General features: G+C 43.5%; 1 protein-coding gene and 1 long non-coding RNA gene across 4 annotated transcripts in view; both read right to left on the reverse strand.

Annotated features, from left to right (window-relative positions):
• The window catches only part of B4GALT5 (beta-1,4-galactosyltransferase 5), a 76,450-nt gene that overhangs the window by 36,881 nt on the left and 14,339 nt on the right, over positions 1-25,230 (reverse strand). The window lies entirely within an intron of this gene.
• On the reverse strand, positions 16,667-24,239 carry LOC131485906 (uncharacterized). Of its 3 annotated transcripts, none has more exons than XR_009249067.1 (3): positions 23,246-24,239; positions 18,168-18,285; positions 16,667-17,073 (listed from the first exon to the last, which is right to left on the reverse strand). It is a non-coding gene; the product is annotated as an uncharacterized LOC131485906 (long non-coding RNA). The 3 variants fall into 3 exon arrangements; XR_009249068.1 differs by lacking the exon at positions 23,246-24,239 and adding an exon at positions 18,664-19,891; XR_009249066.1 differs by lacking the exon at positions 23,246-24,239 and having other exon boundaries at positions 18,168-20,788.

Consider the following 25,230-nt stretch of genomic DNA (forward strand, 5'->3'; position numbering starts at 1 on the left):
GGACTCAAACTCACGAACCGTGAGATCAGGACCTGAGCCGAAGCTGGACACTTAACCAACCGAGCCACCCAGTCACCCCTCACTGTATTATTCTTTTAATTTTTCTGTAGGTATTAATTTTTTCAGAATAAAAACCGGGAGGGGGGGTGTCTGATTCTGGACGTATCTAAATTGCCAACAAGATCTAAATTAAAGTATATTAATACTATACGAAGAATCCTGTAAATGGATAAAAAATTGTAATACAGGGAGTAAACACCTAAGTAACGCTCATGTAAGAAGTGAAAACATTCAGCATCTATCCTATACAAAAAATATATTCTTTATTTTGTCTTTGAAACCAACAATTGCATTTACTCTTTACCTATAACTTCATAGGAGAGCTGAGGAGAAATTACAAATAAATTTTCCTGTTGCTTCCTCTATTTATATTTGAATGGCTTTCCACTGCCTCCAAGGTCAAGTTCAAATTCCTCATGCATTGCATGACTTAGGAGAATCCATGAAACTTGGCCTCTGTCTGTGCAATTTCAGACCTTGCCACTCCCCAATCCCACCCTTGATGGACATCAGCAACTCTCTGGAACCAACCAAGATCTCAGACAATGCCGCTCCCTCCTTTTGCCCAGAACTTAGAGACACAAAACCCAAGACGAAGACAAAGCAAAAATTCCCAGGACAAATCAACCATCCAAACAAAAGCAAGTGCTCAGGAAAAGGGAAGGGGAATGAAGATTCCAGTGAACACCAAACCCAGATGTGCTTCCCTCACTCTTTGCAAGTAGTATTCCCGAGCTGGCTTATTTGTAGCTCCTTTTCAAAATTACATTTGCAGGTTTATAGAAAGAAAAGTGACTAATTCCTGAGGTTGGCCTAACTCTCAGGCAAAAATTCGTAGGACTACACACCCTACAATCAAAAAAGAAAAAAAAAATTTTAAGCCTGGGTGGCTCAGTTGATTAAGCATCTGACTCTTGATTTCAGCTTATGTCATGTCATGATCTCACGGTTCGTGAGTCTGAGCCTCACATCGGGCTCTAAGCTGGCAGCAGGATTCTATCTCTCCCTCTCTCTGCTCTTTCCCCGCTGTGTCTCCCTCTTTCAAAATAAATAAACTTAAAAAAAAAAAACAAAAAACTTTATCGGTTAAGAATTAAAACTCAGTATGCCCAAAGACTTTATAAAAACGACCCTCTGCTAACAACCACAGAGCACTGAAATGCCAGAAAAATTAAATTACAGGGCTTTGTAATAGATTCAGCACTTTATTTTTAAATATTAACAAGACTGCCGGAGGGAGTAAGTTTATCAAGGGATAAGAATCCTCGCAGCTCCTAGTTCACTCAGAGGCCAATTAACATTTCCCACCACGCCCAACACCGAGGCGTTCAAAGCGGCTTTAGGGCCCCGTGGGTTTTTCTGCAGGGGCCTCTGACCAATAACCCACTGCAATCAATGCTCTAGGGGCTCAGCGAACAGGAAGCCCAAACCTGAACCATCACAACCTTGTGAGCCGATTTCATGTGCCTGTACTCTGTTTTGCTTCTTTTGCTGTCTGAAGACCCCAAAACCCAATAATGTGGCTCGTTGATTTTTAGTCTCTCTTCTCACCTTGGATTTTTCTTTCCCACAGTTATTTTGAAAATCATCAAATGCCTAACATTCATAAATTGTCAGTAGCCATCTGTGCTTTTCACAAGTAGATCACTGTTTAAAAAGAACAAAATTTTTAGTCCAGACTTTACTTCAACAATCTGGCAAATCATTAAGGGGGTAAGTGAATGATTCCATCTTCAGAGTGGGGTCACTGTACTATGAGGCCACCCTGAAAAAACCCAATTCTTCAACAACTGCAGGTCCTGAGTCTTCTAGTTAGAGAAGGCTCCCCCAACCCCAAATTCAGCTCCCCAAACAAAGCTTCATACTTTCTGGATCCCTGCTCATAAAAAGACCAGTCCACTGATGGGGTAACTGCAAAATTTTTGAGGGGTTAAAAATAATACCAGGTAAAAAAGCAAAAACAAGAACAAGAAGTTCTAAGAAAGCTGTGAACTAAAGAATAGACCGAAAATTCACCTAGAAGGATACCAAAATGATCAAATAACCCCAACTACAACCTTCTACCCAAATGACTCCTCTCAATGGATCCACAAAAAGGTTCTCTTGAAGTGTCTTTTGCTAATTCGTGGTTAGAGCACAACAAACTCAAGAAAATGATGCTCACAGCAGGCCACTAATACCAAGTAATTTTATGAGATTATATCTGTTGTCTGTGCAAATAACTTATTCTGGGAGCAGTAATAAGCAGAGATCAAGTTAAGCTATTGACTGAAGATACTAACCTTGTCAGAGAGAGAGAGACAGAGACAGAGACAGACAGAGAGGGAGAGAGGAGGATGAAAGGAGCACCTGAAGACCCAGCATGATGTAGCTGCCAAATGATCAACTCCCTCTGAAGTCCCGTTGCTCTTACAGACAACACGGTTTGCACCTGGCAGACAGATGTGCCTTGACTGCGGAGGTCCTGCGGTAGGAGGGCTACAGCAGGCATTTAACAAAACCGCTAAGAAGCTGGCTGAAGGGAGGAGAGGCACAACTGGACAGAAGGCAGTGAACAGCTGTCCTGGACCGTTTTGCGGGAGGAAAAGGAAAACCCTGCCCAGCAACTGTCTCACTCTTCAGAAGAACAAGGTTAAATGGCATTCATACTCCATGTTGACGATGACTAGACCTGCGGCCTTCTGGTGAGGAATGTGTTGAATAATGAAGGGGAGTCATTCTGAGGAGCAGAGGATTACTTCTGTGTTCCTCCACCTACAGAAAGGCATTACCATCCCCAAATTATGGGGCTGGGGCATTTGAATACACCCCCTCCCAAGAAGTGCGTGTGCCTTTCTTTTAAGAGGTGCCATCGTTGTGCTGACTTCTTTGCTCCCTGGGGTCTTTCTGCAGCCTTTTCAGAAGCAACTTAGAGTGCCGGCCAGAGGGCACTGCAACCTTCTGATGTTACGTGGGGAGCATGGGCTAGAAAGCCACAGGGCTTCAAAGATGATCAGAACCACACCAAGCTGTCATGGGAAGACGACCCACACTCAAGTCAACTGCTAGCTCTGCCTGAGTACGAGAAGTCTTAAAGTGACCTCCCTCCCCAAAGTCTGGCCCCAAGATAACATGACAGACGCACAGTCTGGTAAAGTGCATGCCACCTCCTTCCACCCGTCGCCCCTGCCCCCGCCGGCACTGCACCTCACTCGTTTCCCAAAGCAGCACTTCCGGGACAGCATCGCCCTTTAAGACACTGCAACTTCAACCGTGGCTGACGTGTACTATTATTTCTCCTTTCTAATCCCCTTTCACACCAGTTACACTGTGAACACTGATCACTGATCCCAAATGCTATAGGTCCATACACTTACTGGCATTCTGTTAAAGTGAGGCTTCTTCGATTCTATCTTTTTCTCACTTCTAAAGTGGACGGTCTGCGTAGGGAAAGAGGGGAGAGTGCTGTTTTATTATGCAGCTGAACGGATGAAACAAAGCTTAAATATAAGCAGAACGCAATACAAAGCAAGAGTTACGCTCTCCAAAATTACATACAGATTTGGTTAATGTGATAAGTGAAATATCTTCTAAGTCATATGTTAGCATGTGCTCTAAAAGATATTTTCTATCACAGGGAGCCTGGCTGGCTCAGCTGAAGGAGCATGCAACTCTTAACCTCAGGGTCGTGAGTTCAAGTCCCACAGTGGATGTAGTAGACATTACTTAAAAATAAATGAATAAAGGGGCGCCTGGATGGCGCAGTCGGTTAAGCATCCGACTTCAGCCAGGTCACGATCTCGCGGTCCGTGAGTTCGAGCCCCGCATCAGGCTCTGTGCTGACGGCTCGGAGCCTGGAGCCTGCTTCCGGTTCTGTGTCTCCCTCTCTCTCTGCCCCTGCCCCGTTCATGCTCTGTCTCTCTCTGTCCCAAAAATAAATAAAAAACGTTGAAAAAAAAAATTTTTTTTTTAAATAAATGAATAAACATCTGGGGCGCCTGGGCAGCTCAGTCAGTTAAGCATCCGACTTCGGCTCAGGTCATGATCTCGCGGTCTGTGAGTTCGAGCCCCGCGTCGGGCTCTGGGCCGACAGCTCAGAGCCTGGAGGCTCCTTCGGATTCTGTGTCTCCCTCTCTGTCTGTTCCTCCCCTGCTCACGCTCTGTCTCTTGCTCTCAAAAATAAATAAACATTAAAATAAATAAATAAATAAACAAATAAATAAATAAATGTTTTTAAAGCTATTTTTCCACCTTATGGCAGAGTCAACAAATTTTATTTCTTTAGAGCAAAGGAGAATGGCAAGGTAGAGAATCAGATGACATTGGAAGTGAGCCTAGATCTCACCCCTCCTGAAACGCCAATCAGATACAGCCTAGGGCTCCTGAGCTAAATTAAAAGATGAAGGTCAACTTGGTTACTAATTTCCCAGAAACAGCCCAAGGGAACCAAGAGAGAAAACCAGAAGCAACCCTGAACTCAAACAGAATTAAATGCACGTCAAAGCATTATTTATAGTCCAGAATAAGTAGATAATAATTTGGCTGGACAAGAGTTTAGGCCTTTTCCTGAGTTGACTAACCTACTGTTCAAAGAATGTAGGTGCCTTCCTATTGTAGCCACAAGCTGGGCACCAGCCGTGAGTCCTTAAGCAGACACACTCAATGGTGTGGACACTGGCTCTGAAAGGCAAGACTTATTATCGGCTGGTCATGAGGTTTTGAAAAAGTCTAGCAATGCATGCTTGATAAGATACATGATCACTGAGCCCTGGAAGCCATCCAAGGGCACACCAGGGCTCTGGGAGGACAAAGTGAGGCAGACAGGTAACAAGGACACGTTCTTTTCAAACTTCTCCTTGCTCAAGCCTTAATTAAGAAGCAAATTAAGATTTAAGGGGTTTCATTTCATTTCAATGAAGTATTATGATTTTCTAATTTTATAGGAAAACAGCTGAGAGTCAATGATTGCTTTGATGCGGCCTAAAAGCTCCCACTAAGCTTGCTCTAAGACCATGGCGATCCTGGGCCTTCGGAAGTACTTCAACACAGATTGTCACTGCTATTACAGCTAACGGGCAAAAATGAAAAGTTCTCACGGTTCATGGCGCCCAAAGCAAAGTCCCCTCCAATCTCCCAGATATATTAATTTCATTCCTTGCCCGCTAGATGATTCCATAAAAGAAAGAAAAGAAAAATTGTAAAACCTAGGGCCAGCCCGAAGACTAACCACAATTCAAAAGGAGAGAACAATGGCTACTTTGATCTTCCTTTTCAACTCCTTGCGGTGCACTGTTTTCAGCACTGCTGGCGTGACTCGATGAGCTTTAGGAAATGACCTGAAAGCTGTACCGGAAACAACTAAACCAGGACTGTGTCCTCAAAACAACCGCTTGCCTCTAATTTTCTTCTCATTTTTTTTTTTTTTTTTTACACAAAGATTTTTTTTTTTTTTTTTGCAATTGCCAGGCTGCAAGTGAAGCTAGAAATTAATTTTCACTCCCCACCCCCCCCCTCATTCTTTGCCACCACAGGGAAGAACATTACCGAGCCTTGTCTAGGAGACTGAATGTTGGTTAAACAAACAACGCCTTGTTCAACACGTTAACTGAGCTTTCAGTGGACTTAACTCCTGAACCCCAAAGGAGGGCCAGGTTCTCCCTCAATGCACTCCCTGCCATGAATACCGCTGTTATCTAGCACAGAGCCAAGAGGTTATTTAGGATATGGCAAATAACACCACAAACGCCTGGAAGCAACAGGCGAACATTACAGGACTTGCCCCCAATCTTAGCAATTTGTTAAATGAGCAAGTTGTAAAGTTATGCTCTCCAAAATACTTCTCATCCCAGTTCCAGAATGATCTACTCTGCCATGATTGCTACCTTTAAGCTGTCACTTTTTGAGGTTTTCTATTTCAAATGAGACAAGCTTGTCCTTTGATTAAAAATGCCACATATAAGGGGCACCTGAGAGGCTCAGTCGGTTAAGCATCTGACTTCAGCTCAGGTCATGGTCTCGCAGTTTGTGAGTTCGAGCCCCGCGTCGGGCTCTGTGCTGACAGCTCAGAGCCTGGGGCCTGTTTCAGATTCTGTGTTTCCCTCTCTCTCTGCCCCTCCCCTGCTCATGCTCTGTCTCTCTCTGTCTCTCAAAAATAAATAAACATAAAACAACTTTTTAAAATAAAAATGAAGTAAAAATAAAAATGCCACATAATATCAAAAATTCATCAAGTCAGGTTAGAGGATAACTCATCCAGCTACTTGATATCACTGTCAGTATTTTACTCGCTGCACCAGTGAGAGTGAGGGTTGCATGGGCCGATGGGGCACTTCTTCAAGTTCTTACAGCTTTCCAGACCCACAGACCCGGAGTGCTCTGGAACACAAGGCTGAGTCACTGAGACCTCTCGAACCCCTTTTCGAAATAGGACTCAAACAAAAAGTTTATGTTAATTATTCAAAAGAGTTAAAAAAAAAAGAATGAAGGCCCTGATAGGCCATGACACAGATGAACCTTGAGGACCTTTTAACCTAAGTGAAATAAGCCAGATAGAAATGCAAATATTGTAGGATTCCACTCATATGAGGGACCTAGAACAGGCAAATTCATTGAGACAGAAAGAAGAAATGGGATTACCAAGGGCCAGAAGAAAGGAGGAGCAGGGAACTGTTGAACAGGTGCAGAGTTTTTGTTCGGGATGAGAAAAAAGTTCCGGGAAGGGACAATGGTGACGGCTGCACAACGTTCTCAGTGAATTGAAGCACTTGACTCTACGCTTACCATGTGTACAATGGTGAATTGTATGCTGTGCGTATTTCATGACAATTTCTAAAAAGCTGTATGTAAGAACTAGAGTTAGTGAGGTTAGAGGTGGTAGAGAGTATGTCGACCCCAAGGGGCACGAAGGTTCCATCCTTAAAGCCCATTTCAGGATGAAAAGAACCACCACTCCAAGCGTAGTGACGCAGTCCAGACAGAGCTACAGCGGCTCCTGCTTTCTCCATCCAGTCTCATGACCCTGAATGCCATTCGCACACTGAAGGCTCCCAGACTGAGATCAGCCGTGACCTCTCCTGGGCACCGACCGGTCTTGTAGGCCAACTGCACCCTTGACAGCCCCACCTGGATGCCTAGCGGTCTTCCCAAGCTTGTCCAAAACCAAATCACCGTCCTCACCTACCACCTGCTCTGCCTGCAGCCTTCCTGTCCTGGTTTAAGGGTGACCGTACCGTCACCTCCCCCCTCAACAGCCATTCTCAACCAGGCGCCCGCGGCGTCCTTCAAGACACAAGTCAACTGATCTCACCCCTCTCTATTCAAAGACCTCCAATGAATCCTCATTTTCTCTGGGAGTAAAGTCCAACTCTGGGCCACAGCTGCTCTCCTAAATCAAGAGTCGGCAAACTTGGGGGCCCAAATCCTGCCCCCCACCTGTTTTTGTAACACGCTATTATCGGAACACCGCCACGCCCGCGCGTTTTGCGTCCGCCACCAAGCTACAAGGTAAAGTAGCTGCCAGCACGGACTGCACAGCCTGGAACAGTCGAGTCTGCCCAGCCCGGCTCCACAAGTGTGTGCCTCTGCCTCCCCTCTGAGGGCAGCTCCGTTTCCTCTCCAACTCACTCACTTTGCTCTAGCCACACTGGCCATGTTGCTGCTCCCAGACACCCTGTGCAAGCGCCCACCTCAAGGCCACTGCCCAAGGGGCTCCCCCCGCCCCCACAACCACTCACCCTCCAGGCGCAACTTTTCACTTCTGAAAGTATTCGGGTCGTCACCTCAGGGAGACCCTCCCAGGCCACACAATGTTTAAAATTGCAACCCTCGGGGCACCTGGGTGGCGCCTCAGTTTTGAGCCTCTGACTTGATTTCGGCTCAGGCTCGAGAGATCGAGCCCCGTGTTGGGCTGCTCGCTGACAGTGCAGAACCGCTTGGAACTCTCTCTGTCCCCCTCTCTCTCTGCCCCTCCCCTGCTCATGCGCAAGTGCTCGCTCTGTCCGTCTCTCAAAACAAATAAACTTAAAAAAAAATTGCAACCCTTGCCCCACAAAAAACACCCATCTGCACTTTCCCTTTTCTGCCTATCCTTCTCCACAGCGCTAATCACTAAATATATATAATTTTCTTTTTTGTCTGACTTGACCCCTACACGCTAGAATATTAGCTCCACGAGGCCAGGGGTTTTTGTGATTTCTATTCGCTTATTGCAGTGCCTAACATACAGTAGCAACCCCAAAAATAAATAAATACTTATAGTTGAAAGAGCGTGTGGTATAGTTAGCAAGCCTAAGGCAAAAATTCACAATTTCTATCTAATGGGGGGGAGGGGTCAAATGATTAACAGAAGAGGGGAAAAATTAGGATTCGTACTTAAAAAGAATCTGAAGACACGATTTTGGCTTATGCTACATTCCAAATATAGACAAATACCTCTAAAGTTAAAGATAAACTTCTCAAAAAAAAAAAAAAAATCAAACACCAGTCTAGAGTTGCAATTAAGTAATAAATACCATATGTGCTCATAATTTGAAACCTGTTTCAAGCTCTAGCTCTCCAATTTACTCATTTCCTACTGAGCTGTATTTTTACTCTTCAAAGTCCACATCTTCATTGATACATATCCTATCCTTCTATTCTTATGTCCTGTTAATACTGCTTTGCCTGTCACCTTCTGAGCCGAAATGACCAGAACTAGGGGGCGGGGGGAGATCCTGTTTGGATGAAGGAGGTTAAAGACGAGGGGTGTTAGCAAATTACACAAACCAACCCGGCGCTGAGAAAACTGACAACTGTAGTTTTTATGAGCAATACGTAAAAGAAGAAAAACGGATCATGCAAAAAAGGTGAAAGATGGAAAGTGGTAGTAAATTCTTTGCCCCACAATCAACGACATCAAGGAAATCTGCTAAGAAATTGGCCTTACGGACAGATAGCTTAATAAATACCATGTTGATATTTACAGCAAGAATAATACACCTGAAATGAACTCAAAAACTAATAATACGTTAGCTTATGTTCAGAGAAAAGCTTAGAAGAATATGCACCAGGCTGCTTAACGGCACTTACTTGGAGGAGGAGGTGGGATTGTGAAGGGCTTTTGATTTTCCAAGATTATGCATTTCTGTAATGTTTTAATTTTCTATACCTTCATATGCTTTTGTCAGAGAAAAATAAAGATAGAAATAATACAGAAGACTGAAAGAAGCTTGTATACAGCAGATAAAAACTCCCAACTAGCAATGATTAATGAAGCAGTTATGTTACAAATAAACTGTTTTGATCTCACAAATAGTTAATGTTCAGATGAGAAGCTACACAGTAGCCGCACACAAAGGTGTTCTGTTCGGCCTATTAGGTATCTTCCGGTTTCCTTTCATCTTTAAACTGTGACTTAGCTGCCAGATAAATAGTTCGTTGGTTCAAAGTATTAACTTTGGGGGCGTCTGGATGGCTCAGTGGGTTGAGGGTCCCAACTTTTGATTTCAGCTCAGGGCATGGTCCCAGGGTCGTGGTGGGATCAAGCTCCACAAGAATCCTGTTTGGGATTCTCTCTCTCTCTCTGTCTCTCTCTCTCTTCCTCTGCCCCTCTCCCCTACTCGCTCCCTCTAATATAACATAACATACATAACAGTATCAACTTTATATGTAAACCACCTGTGGTTAAATCCTAGTTGGCCAAATGACCTTGGGCAAATTACTTAACCATTCCGTGCCTCAGTTTCTTTACCCATAAAAATAGGGGTAACAATATTTGTACCTCATTTAGGATTAAATCAGGTAATATTTGTAAAACACTAAGAAGAAAGCCTAGAACATAATAAGGACTACATTTATTTCAATGTTCGCTGTTATTATTCATCTAGAAAGCCAGATTTCTAGAGTCTCTTGAAATATTGGAAGATCTGGCAAAAACAAGCATGTAATTCCCACCTTGCCTCCCTGATGCAGTCAATCATCAGGTGCTGAGTAGCCCAGTGGCTGTCTCCTTTTAACAGAATACAATCTTTTTAGTTGGCCCTAATCCCCCATTTATGCCCTCTGATCTAGACTGAAAAAGGAAAATACTTTATAAAATCAGAATTTCATGGCTTCTACCCTCCAAGGAGTTACTTTTATTTTTTTTTAATTTTTTTTTTTTACATTTATTTACTTTTGAGAAACAGAGTGAGACAAAGCATGGGGGGGGTGGTGCAGAGAGAAGGAGACACAGAATCCAAAGCAGGCTCCAGGCTCTGAGCAAGCACCTGACGCAGGGCTTGAACCCACAAACTGTGAGATCATGACCTGAGCCGAAGTCGGACGCTCAACCGACTGAGCTACCCGGGCGCCCCAAGGAGTTACTTTCATAGTAATAGAGGCCGCTTTTAGGCAACAGGCTTGAGCAATGGAAACTTGATCAAGGCAAAAGGGCCCACGGTTGACTCCTGACTGAATACAAACTGGACCATCAGGTGACCCACCCCAAAATACCCACAGGCCCTAACTGACCAATGGCCACATCCAGGCACAGCTCCCAAAAGGGGAAATTCCGTATGCCCTCATACCTGCTCCCCTTCCCGCTAGAAATACAGCCCCGGGCCACTGCCTCCTTACAGTCTCTGCTGAGCTGTACCGCCCGTGGCTTCCCTGCAGTGTGTTCAATAAACTTCTCTCTCCTTTGTTTGGCCTCAGCTGAATCCTTTCACTGCCATCACCACTGGCTCCCCGCCCCCCCCCCCCACGGGGTCACCCCGCATCGGACACCACACTAACCAGCCTTCAACATGGAAGTGTCTACGATGGAGCAATGGCGGATCCAATGGCCGTAAAACAGGAGCGCAGCTCAGCGGGTGAGAACTAGACTCCCAAATAAACTATGTGGACTCGAGTGCAAGCTGCGTCACATATTAACTGTGTAAACCTGGTGGTCAAGTTACTTAGAGTCTCTGTACCTCAATTTCCTCACCTAAAAGACAAAGCGAATAATAACTCCTATCTCACTGGGCTAGGAAGACATACAAAGCGCCACGACGGGGCCGTGGATATGATTAACACTCGTGTTAGTTCAAGACGGACTGAAAGGAAAGAAATCGCTAAATTGCACACCTGAAACTAGTATTATGCTGCGTGTTACCTAACTGGAATTTGAAGGTAAAACCTTTTTAAAAATCAAGAAGGAAAAAAAAAAAAGAAAAGAAAGAACAAGCTGGTCCCTGAACTGCCGGAGGCCACGTAGGAAGAACAGAAGTGTAACCGTCAGTATGTGCCACGCACTGTTATTGGTGCTACAACAGAAATCGAGGCATATGTACAGGCCTGAGCGCCACGCTGAAGAGCCACCTGTTCAAACAATTACACCCCAGGAGACAGACAGGAAGCTAAATGGGGTGTGATTAGTCTTTCCCTCAGCTCAGAGGAAGGTCTGAGTCAGGACCCCGTGGTCCTGAACTTCTTACAGTCTCGTGAAGGTTGGAGATAACAGATGTCAGACCCCTAAGTTAGTGATTAGAACAGAGTAGACCTTCAGGAAGTCACAGTTATTATTCTTTTCATATGCCTTCTACTTTAGAGTAACTTTAGATTTACAGAAATAGAGGATTACATTACAACGCGTTCCCAATGATTACTTCTATCCACATTGTTATTCTGATCATAGAGACAGAAATCATCTCTATGCTACTTTTAAAACCCATGACGGCAATGAAGACCGACACTCTGGGAAAATTCTGATTTAAGCACTTTAAATAAATACACCAGACCACATCAGCAGACTGATTTAACAAGTATGTTTAGATGTGTCATGAGATGTGTTTCAAGGCAGATGTGAGTAAGAGGCTACGATGCTCATCACAGATCTAGCAACACCTTACCCAGGCTACCACCTCCCACAGGAGCGTCGCAGGTATGGAAGGGTGGGTACCTCAACTAACCCACAAACCCAGTGGCTTCAAAAGCTCCTCATATGCCCCGCGGGGCCCATCACAACACAGTATTTCCTAACCGACCAGAAAAGGAAAAACTCTATGGCCCAGACAGGCCTGTATTTGAAAGCGGCAGGGACAGCAGTGACTGGGCTCCCAAAGGTCAGACCATCCAGAGTGCTGTGGGCTGGCAAAGGTAGGGGAGAAAAATGCTGGATCTGAGCCTGGATCCAAGCGTTCACTGAACAATTAATTTCCAGGTCCTTTCCTTCATATCTGTTTGACTCCTAGCAGATGCCTATCATAAAGGTAATGTGAAAATATCATTTTGTATTTTACAAAATAGAAATTACAGACTCAGGAGAGACATATCAAGACAGTAGCTAGAAAAGTGGGAAAATAACAGCTATTGTCCCAGAAATCGAACACAATTCGCGTTAACATTCAAACCAACTTTTTTTCTTCTTCTTTTAGACTCACTTTGAAGAGCTCTCAAAAGCTTCCTGTCATAGACCTCTCTGGATAGTTTTTAAAGCCTGTTCTTTAAGAGTAAGAAGAAAGCATCCTCTGAATTGTAGCGTTAAAGCAATTCGTGTGAAATGCTTGCTACAAGATGTAGGTGCAAGAAAAATGGCAGCGTTTGAGCACTGCAGAGGGCTTTTTCTCCTCTTCACCAACGCTGGGGTGAACCCTCTCTGACTCAGCACCTAAAAAGCACCATGGGAAGGGAGTACCACAAAAAGCCATGCATTATTAATACGAGCCTCGGCATTAAAGCAGAGTGATTTGGAAAACAGGAAAATGTCTGCAGCATAACAGAAAGAGTAGCCAGCAGTTCAAATCACTTTTGGTAGTGTCATACCATTCAGAAATGTCCACTCCAAGTCAGTTCTCTTCTTAAGCAGGCTTTTTCTCTTGCAACCCTTAGTTTGAGCTCTAATTTGGATCCCTTTATGTCCTTCCTACCTTGAACTCCAAACGGTTATTTATATTCTCTGGGCAGATTTCTCGGTGTTAATTTGCTCCTGTCGGCTACGTCAGATCACCGTGAGAAGAGATTGCAACCTTCTGCTCTGCAGAAGCCCGAGGAGACGCCACACATAGGCTGGGACGGTCCCCACCACCTAGAAATGGAGAATCTGTCCTCTCAGCTCTAGGACAGGTGCACCAGTGACCTAAACTCTCCATTCACAGCAGGTAAGCGAGTGGTGAACAAACCCACATACTCTTAGTGCCATTTGAAGAGCCCAGGATCTACCATCAAATGATCAGGCAAGAGGGAGGCTGGAAAGCCATCCAATGATGAAAGACAGAGATCTGAGTAACTCAGAGTTCACTTCTCTGGCACTATACACAATTAGGAAAACGACTCCCTCCTCTTAGGTCAGTGCTTTTCAACCAGGGGTGATTCTGATCCCCAGGGGACATGTTGCAGTACTTGGAGACATTTTTGGTGGTCACAGCTCAGGGACCAGTGGGTAAAAAGCCAGGGACGCTGCTAGACCATCTGCAGGGGGCAGGAAAACCCCCAACAGCAAAGGATTGATTATCCAGCCCAAAGCACCAAAAGTGCCTGCAGGGCTACTCCCTGAGAGTATAGGCAAACCAGAGGCAAATCGAGCCCTCCCAAAGCCACGCCCTACCTCTGATGGCTCACTCCCTCAGAGGAGAAATGGGATCAGACCCCACACTATTTGCCTGGCAAATGGAGTGAGCCCACTCTAGAGGATGATGAAACCACACAGGACCACTGTAATTTTTTATATACAACATCCAGTTTTCAATCGAAATTACCAAGCATGCCAAAAGACAGGATCAAATGACTGAATAACAGAAGAAGAACCAGACAACAGGAAAAGGTCCACAGGCGATACAAATATTGGAGTTAATGACTCTTGGGCTTTAACAATAACTGCATCTGGGGTGCCTCATGGCTCAGTCAGTTAAGTGTCTGACTCTTGGGTTTCGGCTCAGGTCACGATCTCACAGGTTCGTGTGATCAAGCCGCATGTCCCGCTCGGTGCTGACAGCATGGATCCTGCTCGGGATTCTCTCTCCCCCTTTCTCTGTCCCTCCTGCACAGACGCGTATGTGTGCATGCTCTCTCTCAAAATAAATAAACTTAAAAAAAAAAACAAAAAAACTACATTCAAGAAAACAGAAAAAAAAGAGAATAAAGATGTGAAGAAAATGGAGAATTTCATCATAAAATTGGACTCTTAAATATCAAGTAAACATTCTAGAACTAAGAAATACAGCAACTGAAATTAAGAAGTTAATAGATGGGTTTAACATCGGATTCGATGCAGCGAAACAGGAAAATTAGCGAACTAGAAGTCAGGGCATAAAAAGTATCCAAACTGAAGTCTGGAGAATAGGAAAGAAGAGAGACATACAGATTTGTACTGAGTGTTAGCCTTAGAAAGTATCTTGGCAAAACACACGTATCCGTTGGATGTGGTATGTAGAAATGAACACAGATGCTAACTGTGATGATTATACAGGGCTTATATTACTTGGGTCATTTCTAGAACAGTAAAATAACCAGAACAGTAATCTTTGTACTCAATGAAGAAAGACACTGAGAGACCCCTAACATAGTAAAGATGAAGAATTCAACGATTCTTACTTTGCTATCAATCTCAAAGTGAAAAACATCAAGGCAGTGGTCAGATTCAAGTGGCTCCATTTCTGCCCCATGGTGACCAGAATCTTACAACATCTTTAAAACCAACATTTTAGGGGCGCCTGGGTGGCGCAGTCGGTTAAGCGTCCGACTTCAACCAGGTCACGATCTCGCGGTCCGTGAGTTCGAGCCCCGCGTCAGGCTCTGGGTTGATGGCTCGGAGCCTGGAGCCTGTTTCCGATTCTGTGTCTCCCTCTCTCTCTGCCCCTTCCCCGTTCATGCTCTGTCTCTCTCTGTCCCAAAAATAAATTAAAAAAAAAAAAAAAAAAAAACCAACATTTTATTATGAAAAATTTCAAACATACAGCAAAATTGAAAGAATTTTATATGTAAACCCATTTCTCACCATCTTGATTCTATTACCTTTCTTAGCAAATATATCCATCTAGCCATCCATCAATTCATCTTATTTTTTTCATGGATTTCCCAGTAAATCGCAGAGATCAGCGAACTGCTCTCTAAATACTTGAGTGTGTCATTAGTAAGAGTTCAATATTTGCATAATTTTTCCCCTTTGGATATAAAGTTTCATGAAATGAGTGTCAATTTGCTGAGTTTTTATGAATGCACACCTGTGTAATCCAAATCCCTATCAAGATAGGAAACATACCATCACCTCTCAAAGTTTCCTAGTTCCTTTCTGGTCAATCCCAATGTTCATTTCCCCCTTCAGGAACAAGTGTTATTTCTAACCCATCCTTTTTCAGAAATGTATTTTGAACAATCTTCAAGTCTATGGGGTGAGGAACCAATCTTAGAAAAGCAATGTTTAAAAACGCCATTTTAATTATAAAATATTAGATGAAAGCACATTCCTGAAGTAAATTTATATGCTTATATATGTAAAGTTAGGAAAAAGTAACCTCTCTAAATTCCTGTAATTCCTTTACATTTAAATACCTTTAAATTCCATGTTAAGTGATATTAATCTAACAGCCAAGTTGCTGCCAGTATCTTTCAATGTAATAATATTTAGCTCCCGAGAAGGCACACTGATTGGTATGCCAATATATGTAGCCTTTATTTAACAACTATTCTTGTTTGCTGAAATTCTATTTTTATTAATTCATGGAAGCACAAAATAGTCTAGGGAAGAATCCTCAGCCACGGATTTCAATTTTATCCATAATTTACATTCCTTGAATACTTGGATTTCCTTTCTGCATATGACCAAAACAAATCTTGCTTGGCAAGAATGGATTGTTCTCTCTGCTGTGAACTATAGTTACCTGGCCTTATCCAGCAACCGGTTAATTTAACATACATTAGCAGACTGCTTGTGCTCTGGTCCTAGAATATTATTTAACAGCAGGTACGAGCTATAACTGATCAAAACAGGGCTTGCTGAGTCAGGCAAAACTTCTTTGAGGATTAATTTATTATTTCAACTTCTGAGACTATTTACAGATGAGGAAATATGAGCCATTCTGATAAAACCAAGGTGTAGCTTCAGACATTACTACTATATAAAAACATACCAAAAATGTCCTTCTATGGCATATGACAAAGTCCACATTTTCATACGGGACTGAAAACCTGACACTCTGCCTCTAGATTATACTTTAACATTTTAAGTTAATATATAAAATCATACATACAATATGAGCTCAATTATGTTTCTGAACAATTACACACACACCAAAAAAAAAAAAAAAAAGACAAGACAAGACAATTCCCAAAATGTGAATAGTAAATTCACTTCAGGTTATGAGATTTTGTGCTGTCTTTCTTTTCTTTATGCTTGGCTGTATTTTCCAAATTTTATACTTTCAGTGCATTACTTTTATAATCCAAAGTAAATAAGAACTACTGGGGAAAATCCCCAAAACCCTGGCAGTAACTAACCTGTAATGATCCCCATCCTATTCTGATTATGGAGCTACAATGCCCTTTGTACGTGTTTTACCTCTGCTGCTCCCCCAAAGATGCACATAACTGGTTTTCGTAACAGCAAAACACCCTGACATCCCACATACCCCATGTCCGTAAGGACAGCACATGGTACTTGAACTGTTTTAAACCTATGCCCCTACAATCATGCTTTCTCACTATCTTCGGTGTATTCCCATCTGCCAAGTTTTTTTGTTTTTTTTTAACTTATTCACTGTAGTCTGCACTATAAAAACAATAGGTGTGTTGAGTGTGCTTTTTCTATTTATACACAAGCCTCTCTCAGCCTCGCCCCCACCAAAAAAAAAAAAAAAAATCCTGCTATTGTCATATCATCATCATCCAATGCCACCTTTATGAAAATCCTTGGTTTAATAACTGGACAAGAAATGAGTTCTAGTCTTGGTATTGCCTGGGAGACTGCATAAATCCTTCACCATCTCTAAAATTCCATTTCCCCACCTGTAATATACAGAGGTCATTCCAGTCATCTTGAATATCCTCTCCCACTCTTTTATGTTGTAATTCTTCCATCCTGTTATGTTCCGTATATGTAGCCTGGTCCGAAAAACACATCTAAGATCAGAATCTCCCAAAATGCAGACTACCAATCACAGTTGTAGCCAACCTTCACTGGGTACACCACTGGCAGGAACCTTGCTAAGGACTCCACTACGAGGCAGGAACTACGACCATCCCGTGAGAATGCTGACGCACACGCGAACAGAATAGTTGGGGAACTTGCCCCAAGTCACAACTCCAGCCAATTGCAGAGTTGGGACATGAGCTCAGAAGGTGTGGCTCTGGAGCTCCACGCAGTTTTTATCTCCTACGTGCAGGCAAATTCCCTCCGTCCTGAACAAAGCAGACACAGTACGTGGGTAACTTGGGTGTCTCTGAAGGTCTGCAAGCCAGATGATTGGGAGACCGACAAACAGATACACAGGGAGAGGAGAGAGAGAGAGAAAGCTAGCTAGCTAGCTTTCTACATCTCTGTTTCAAGGAGTCTAGGAAGTGAGTATAAATATCCTTACTATTCTCATGGTTACACGTCATTAAAAAACAAGCTTACTTTCCTCACCACTTTCAAAAAGCCTGGCTGACAGTATGTTTATTCTCAGATACGATTAGCTCAGCTCCACGGTTAGAGAGCAGTGCAAATGAGGTTACGGTGCCAATTCGACTCCAGGGCAGGCCTGCAGCTTTTCATAAAGAACAACTCTTTGCATAAGGAGTAGCCTGGGGGAAGCTCCCGGTCCCCAAACAGCGACCTCACAAAGGCCTGACACCAGTCACAAGGGAGAGCTGTCACGATGGGGGACAAAGGCACAAAACAATTCATCCCTGCACCTAGAAAATAATTCAAAACCACACGATGGACACCCACTTTCAACTGTTATTAACGATGAGCCACATCACTCCACTCACAGAATAATAACAAGACTGAGACGGGCTGATAAACTGAGTAACCTCTAAGCTGCTCTTCCTTAAAAGCATCAGGTCTTTGTAAAGGACCTTAATATTCACATTCGTTTCCAAAGAGAAGTTAGAAAAGCTGTGATCCTCATTCTTCGAAGTGCCCCTCTGTACGAAGAGCACGGAGTTGTGGCCAGATCAGAGAAGAAGCAGGCTTATCCGGGGTTCACACCTACCACTCCTTTGGGCCCATTCCAGGAATGCCAGCATTTAAGTGGCACTGTTTCCAGGCAGCTAATGGCGTCTATTTTTCTTCTTCCAACTATAACTTTCAAGAGCTTATGCTTCCTCTTCCTAAATCAAAAGGAATCAAAAACAGGGATTGAAAAATTCAGCCTCCTCAAATTTATCCTAATCCTACAGAGGCAGCATCACACAGTCACGAGGATAGGCTCTAGGAAAAAAGCAGGCTTGGATTCAAATTATACTGCTAACCTCTTACAAGTTATGTGACCTTGAACAAATTATTTAACCCCTCCCACCCTTGGTTTCCTCACCTGTAAAACCCGTACATCTCACAGAGGTAGGGCGTTTTAATAGGGTAACACATGCAAAACACCTACAGAGAGGGCTCAGCCAAAGGGGACAGCACCTGCTGCCACTGTCATGGTGGGAGAGGGGAGGATGGGCCACTGAGCTAGAAGGGGAGACACAGAAATGCAAACTACGGACCAAGACCGTCACTTCTGGAAAGCAGGCTTTCTCAAACACTACAGTCCCCATCTATATCACAGGGAAGTCTGAAGAGGGGAGGAAAAAAAAAAAAAGACTCATCAGAATTACGTGGGCTACAGACTTCACCCTCTGGTTAGTTAAAAACGGGCAGCCCGTAGGAAGAAATCAAGAATGATCCTGTGCACCGAGAGACACAGAAAATGATCTAGGTGACATGGCCCCGGGTGAACAATTTTCCCCCCAAAATGTGAATTTACTTAGCAAAAAGTTTTATGTAGACCCCTTCTGAAACAAGTCAATCCTTTTCTTCCAAAACACTTCAGTCCTAAAGCCGTTAGGTGGGACTGAGCTCGGAAGGGGTCTGTGCTGAGGTGTCTGGGGGTGGGGGGAACACAACGCGGGCCACGGATGGAGGCCTGAGCACTGCGGGACGAGGGCTGTCCTGAATGCAGTGTCAGAACCAGGAAGGGTGAAGAGGGCACTCAGCAGAAAGAGGGGGATGCCAGAGTTGGGGTGCCACAGCCCAAGCAGGGCTGAGAGGAGTGTCTGCCCAGGGAGGAGCAAGCAGTCCAGTCCACGGTGTCAGAACCCACGTGGGGCAAAGAGGGCACCCACGCTGGCGGAGAGGCTGGTGCAGAGCATGAGAGCTTAAGTGGGATAAGGACGGAGGAGGAAAGCCCAGCAAAGAGAACTGAACTGTTTGGGGTAAGAAGGATGTCCAAACAGGGACTGGGGATAAAGCAGCAAGGTGCATACAAAGAATTGATCAATTAAGTAAATATATTAAGAAAAACGGGAGCTGGGATTCTCACCGCCAAAGGAAGGAATTACAAATATGGAGAGGGAGAAAACTAGAATGAACCCTGAGGTGTTAGCTGTAAATGGCAGGTAGTGATGTGAAGTCACAACTTTCCATTTACATGCATGTAGAAATATAGATGCCAATGTGGGTATGTGTCCACATACACATATTCCATAGATTTATACACTGAGGCAAGAAGCCTGGACACTCCAATAGCAGTGAGGGCACAAAGGACCTGGATCTTCGCTTCTACATATCGATCCTCCACCAAAAAGAATCAGGATTCTTTGGCGAAAGAGCTGATTCCAGATCTGGGATAAGGAAGGCACAAATGTGCCTAGAACACGTTGTCATGCCAGAAAGTAAAAGAAGTGATTCTGAGCTGAACTATTTTTTTAAATTTTTTATGTTTATTTTTGAGAGAGAGAGAGACAGAGACAGAGACAGAGGACAGAGTGCGAGTGGGGGAGGAGCAGAGAGAGAGGGAAACACAGAATCCGAAGCAGGCTCCAGGCTCCGAGCTGCCAGCACAGAGCCCGACGCGGGGCTCGAACTCACAAACCGAGAGATCATGGCCCGAGTCGAAGTCGAACATGTAATCGACTGAGCCACCCAGGCACCCCATGAACTGAACTGTTAATTATTTTGATATAAAAGACATTATTGGGGCAATTGGCAACACTCTAATGGGGACTCAAGGATTACATGGCCATGAAGTATCAATGTCAATTTTTTTTTAATGCTTATTTATTTTTGAGAGAGAGACAGACACACTGCAAGCGGGGAAGGGGCAGAGAGAGAAGGAGACAGAATCCCAAGCAGGCTCCCAGGCTCTGAGCTGTCAGCACAGAGCACGACGCGGGGCTCGAACCCACAAACCGTAAGATCATGACCCGAGCCGAAGTCAGACGCTTAACTGAATGAGCCACGCAGGCGCCCCCAACAGTTTTGATTGTTGTGTACCTAACTTCATTTTTTCCCCATAAGTTCTACGGCTTTTATTCAACAATTTTGTGTAGCATCGTGTTTTTCAGGAACGCTTAAGTCATGTTATAGCAGAACTAACTGTATTTAATATAACCACCTTAACAAAGAAGAATAAATTGCATGACATCAATGGTATCCCTATTCTGCACCTATAGACGTTAAAAAGAAACAAAGAGGATGGAAAAAGAAAACATCCCATTTAGTTACAACCTAAATTTCCAACAACTCGGAAGCAAAGGAATATCCTGAGTTTTCATTCTGTCTAATGGTTCCACATGGGATCTTCCAACAGGCTAGGGAAGCCCGGTCAGCCTAGAGAAGGCCAAACAAATTAACTTTTTTTTTTTTTAACGTTTATTTATTTTTGAGACAGAGAGAGACAGAGGGTGAGCAGGGGAGGGGCAGAGAGAGAGGGAAACACAGAATCGGAAGCCAGCTCCAGGCTCCAGGCTCCGAGCTGTCAGCCCAGAGCCCGACGCGGGGCTCGAACTCACGGACCGTGAGATCATGACCTGAGCCGAAGTCGGATGCTTAACCAACCAAGCCACCCAGGCGCCCCAAAATTAACTTTAACTACATATCTAATTCCTTTAACTACAGATTTAGAGGGCACGCTGCGTCACACAACTACATTTGAAAAAACAAAGGAAATAACGGCAGTAAAGTATGTGAATGTTTAATGTGGTCGCAGCAACCCACCCTACCCCCTTCGTTTTAAGCTGCTCTGACCTACCTTTGAGTGCCTTCTCAATCATTTCAAGTTTAGTTACTCCTGACAAGCTGGAGAAAACAATACCAGGCTGGAGAAAAATAATCACTAAGTACAACAGCTTTCTGAGAAAGCCTTTCTTTCTGCTTTGTAGAATCCCATCAAAGTAGGAGCCAGATTGAATACTACACTTTCACATTAAATTAGCCACACTGGTATATGAGTTAATGACATATAAAATTCTTCCGCTTAATTTTTATTCGTAATATTTAGGAATGAGATTAAATCAACCTGACACCAAAGGGGCTACAATTTCCTATCTGGTTTTCCATATATCAGTAAACACAGCAAGTATGTTTTCTTTATAGCTCTCCTTTTAAGAACCCCTTGCCAGAAAAAGATCTTTTTTTTTTTTAACGTTTATTTATTTTTGAGAGAGAAAGAGAGAGCACAAGTGGGGGAGGGGCAGAAACAGAATCCCAAGCAGGCTCCAGGCTCGGAGCTGTCAGCCCAGAGCCTGATGTGGGGCTTGAACTCATGACTGTGAGATCATGACCTGAGCCGAACAAAGTCGGGCGCTTAACCGATGCTTAACCAACTGAGCCACCCAGGCACCCCCAGAGATAATCTTATAGCGAGACGTTACGTTTAGTTAGAGTGAGGGAGAGACAGAACTAACCAGGAAAAGATGTTACAGCAAAGAAACTGCAAAAGGGTAATCTAGCACAAAATAGCATTTACTGAATTGCTACCCTTCTCTCCAATCAATTCTCTCAGACTAACAACTCCTAAGGTGCAAAATTTTCAAATATCTGAGTGTGTATAAAGATGAGAAGGAAAACCAAGAGATGAAAACATTTGTGAGGAAAAGATTATGAATAAATTATTGTAATTTCCTTCCTGCATTATTCAAGTGGGTTTAATAGTTTAAAAGTGTTGTTCAACAGCACAAGGGTGGTAACATTTGTGAGACCCTAATTAAATATGATTCATTCTGGAATGTTTCCGGTGACACAAACTCACATAAATAATCTACTGGTACGTTTATTCAGATGTCACAATGAAACGAGTCTGTTTTTCACACACACAAAACAACCCCAAACTGTAGCTTCCGTCTATGCACACTGTTTTACTATTTTATTTATAGAACAATTAAATTAATAAAATAATATTAAAATTAAATTGGTGGCAGTGATGTTTAATTTGTGGATACTGGGGAATGTTACTGAACGCAAACCACAAAACCTATGCCAAAACTAGTCCTAAAAGAGGTATATTTCCCACTTTCCCTTGTAAGCTTGGTACTTCGCTTTGGTCAAAGCTGACATAAAGAGCTACAGAAATCAGCAATACAGTCTCAGAAAATAAGGCCACTGAACCAAGAGAACACAGGTGGAAGACAGGCTAGCAGTTAGTGGTGTGCTCCCAGGGGACCCTAGGGGCCTTCATCATCCTCAGCCATAGCACCTGCTTCTCGAGCTCAGCAGAACCTTCCAGACAACATCACAGGATGAAAAGATTTATCCTTTGCAAACTGACCCTTGTCCTTCTAGCTTTAAATTCTGAGGGTTCAAATAAGAACTGGGTAACAGAAAAAATGAGACCCTCCGGAAACTTTGCTGCAATCAACTGCGTCAGCCCTGGTCTACTACGTACCCCTTCACGGGAATTGGTAACCCTAGCAGGAAGTTCCCCACTTTCCCTTCCCCTCTCTACTCCAATAGAGCACTGTGATCAAGGGGCTGGGGAAGAGGTGGGAACAGTGATTTGTTGAACACCTAACTGGTACCAAGACTTGCAAACATGTGATGATATCCCTCCTTTATTGTCACAATAATCCTGCATTTATGTACCGCTCATCTCCCGTTTTTACATATTAAGAAACACTCATTTGGGCACCTGGATCAGCAAGACATCTAAACAAAAATGAAATCGAATTATCCAAAAGCTTTAAAAATCAGCCTGTCCTTATGTTTTGTTTTGGTTTTGGTTCTTTGTTTGTTGTTTTTTGGAAGGGGGAGTGTTTGGGCCCTTTTACCTTTATAGTTTTCAGAAATACAAAGGTCACATCAAAAAATTACCTTTGTTCATGGCGGTCCAGTATACTATTCACACTGCTTTTGTACAGGTTTGAAATTTTCTGTAATCAAATAATTAAGGGAAAAAAATTATCTCAAACATAAAGCAGACCAAAAAAGTAGCTTCTTACCTACAGTTAACTGCCAAATGAAGTTTGAATAAATGCCAATCTTCTAACCCACACAAATCTTAAGATTTCTCAATACTTAAAACCAGAATGAAGATAAGCCAAGTCAACAATAAAAGAGAAAATCAGGCCAACACCAAAACAAAACATCTCACTTGCCCTATGCCACATACATTCTCTCTCTCTCTCTCTCTCTCTGACACACACACACACACACACACACACACACACACACACACACAGAAGAATGAAGGATTCCAGGGGCGCCTGGGTGGCTCAGTCACTTGGGCATCTGACTTCGGCTCAGGTCATGATCTCACAGTCCATGAGTTCGAGCCCCGCATCAGGCTCTGTGCTGACAGCTCTGAGCCTGGAGCCTGTTTCAGATTCTGTGTCTCCCTCTCTCTCTGCTCCTCCCCTGCTCACGCTCTCTTTCCTTCAAAAATAAATAAACATTAAAGAAAAAATTTTTTAAAAACGAAAAAAAGAATGAAGGATTCCAGTTGCCCCTTCCAGGCAAAGCAAATGATGGGTGCCAGCCTAGCACGATCAGCGCAAGTTTTTATCGAAAACATAATCTTAGCAACAGAGGCAAGGTTATTCCCGCTTTCCATGCACAGAGCACAAGAGACTAGCTACTTCTCAATCACAGACTTGTGCTTCATGCCGTCCGTATGGTCCAGTCTCGGAAGACGCTTTGTCCTCATCTCTCCTGGGATCAAGTAAAGTACAAAACAGTTTCTCATTTCCTACGCGAAAACTACCTCTCAAAATGAAAGATCGGCAAGCAGAGCCAAGACATAAAGGCATAACTTTTATAAGTTTAAAAACACCAAAGTCATTAACCTAGATACTTTTCTAATTAAAAAATTAGAGGGGCGCCTGGGTGGCTCGGTCGGTTAAGCGTCCAACTTCGGCTCAGGTCACGATCTCGCGGTCCATGAGTTCAAGCCCCGCGTCGGGCTCTGTGCTGACAGCTCAGGACCCTGTTTCGGATTCTGTGTCTCCCTCTCTCTCTGACCCTCCCCCGTTCATGCTCTGTCTCTCTCTGTCTCAAAAATAAATAAACGTTAAAAAAAAAATTAAAAAAAAAAAAATTAGAAATGGGGCGCCTGGGTGGTTCTGTCAGTTGAGCATCCAACTCTTGATTTCGGCTCAAGTCGCGATCTCACGGTTCATGACATCAAGCCTTACATCAGGCTCTGCGCTGACAGCACAGAGCCTAAATGGAATTCTCTCTCTCCCTCCCTCTCTCTCTTCCTCCCTCTCTCTGCCCCTCCCCCACTCTTGTTCTTGCACTCTCTCAAAATGAATAAACTTAAAAAAAAATTAGAAACAATGTTCCTAGCAATATATGAGAATCATCGTAGCTGCCCCATCCTAAATCAATCAGGACGGTTTTTCATTGACATGTCAAGTTTACGCACAAGACAAACCATTAATAAATTCATCTGCGACTTCCAATTTCAAAGCATTATCACACACAGACTAGGTAAGACACAAAATGCTTACAAGGGTTAAAATCCTTATTGAATACCAAACGGGCAAAACCTAAAACTACCACTTGTCAGCTGCCCACACACTTAGGCCCACATAAAACCAAACATCTAACTGTGCTGGGCATAATTAATATAAAACCGTGCTCTGTGTCACAGTTCAATTATAATGAACATTTTTACAAATCCATCATGTTTTTATTTGATTCTTTTAGTTCCTCACCCTGAAGTTTTCTTGGTTAGCACGGCAACCTTTAACATTCCCATATGAGCAGGGAACTAGCTAGCTGTACTTTTCAGCACCTCAGATCTGTCCACCTCTCCTTTACTTCCCTAACTTAACAAATAAATAGTGGGGCGTCTG

This window comes from Neofelis nebulosa, chromosome 9, assembly GCF_028018385.1.
Source record: "Neofelis nebulosa isolate mNeoNeb1 chromosome 9, mNeoNeb1.pri, whole genome shotgun sequence".
Taxonomy (NCBI): Eukaryota; Metazoa; Chordata; class Mammalia; order Carnivora; family Felidae; genus Neofelis; species Neofelis nebulosa.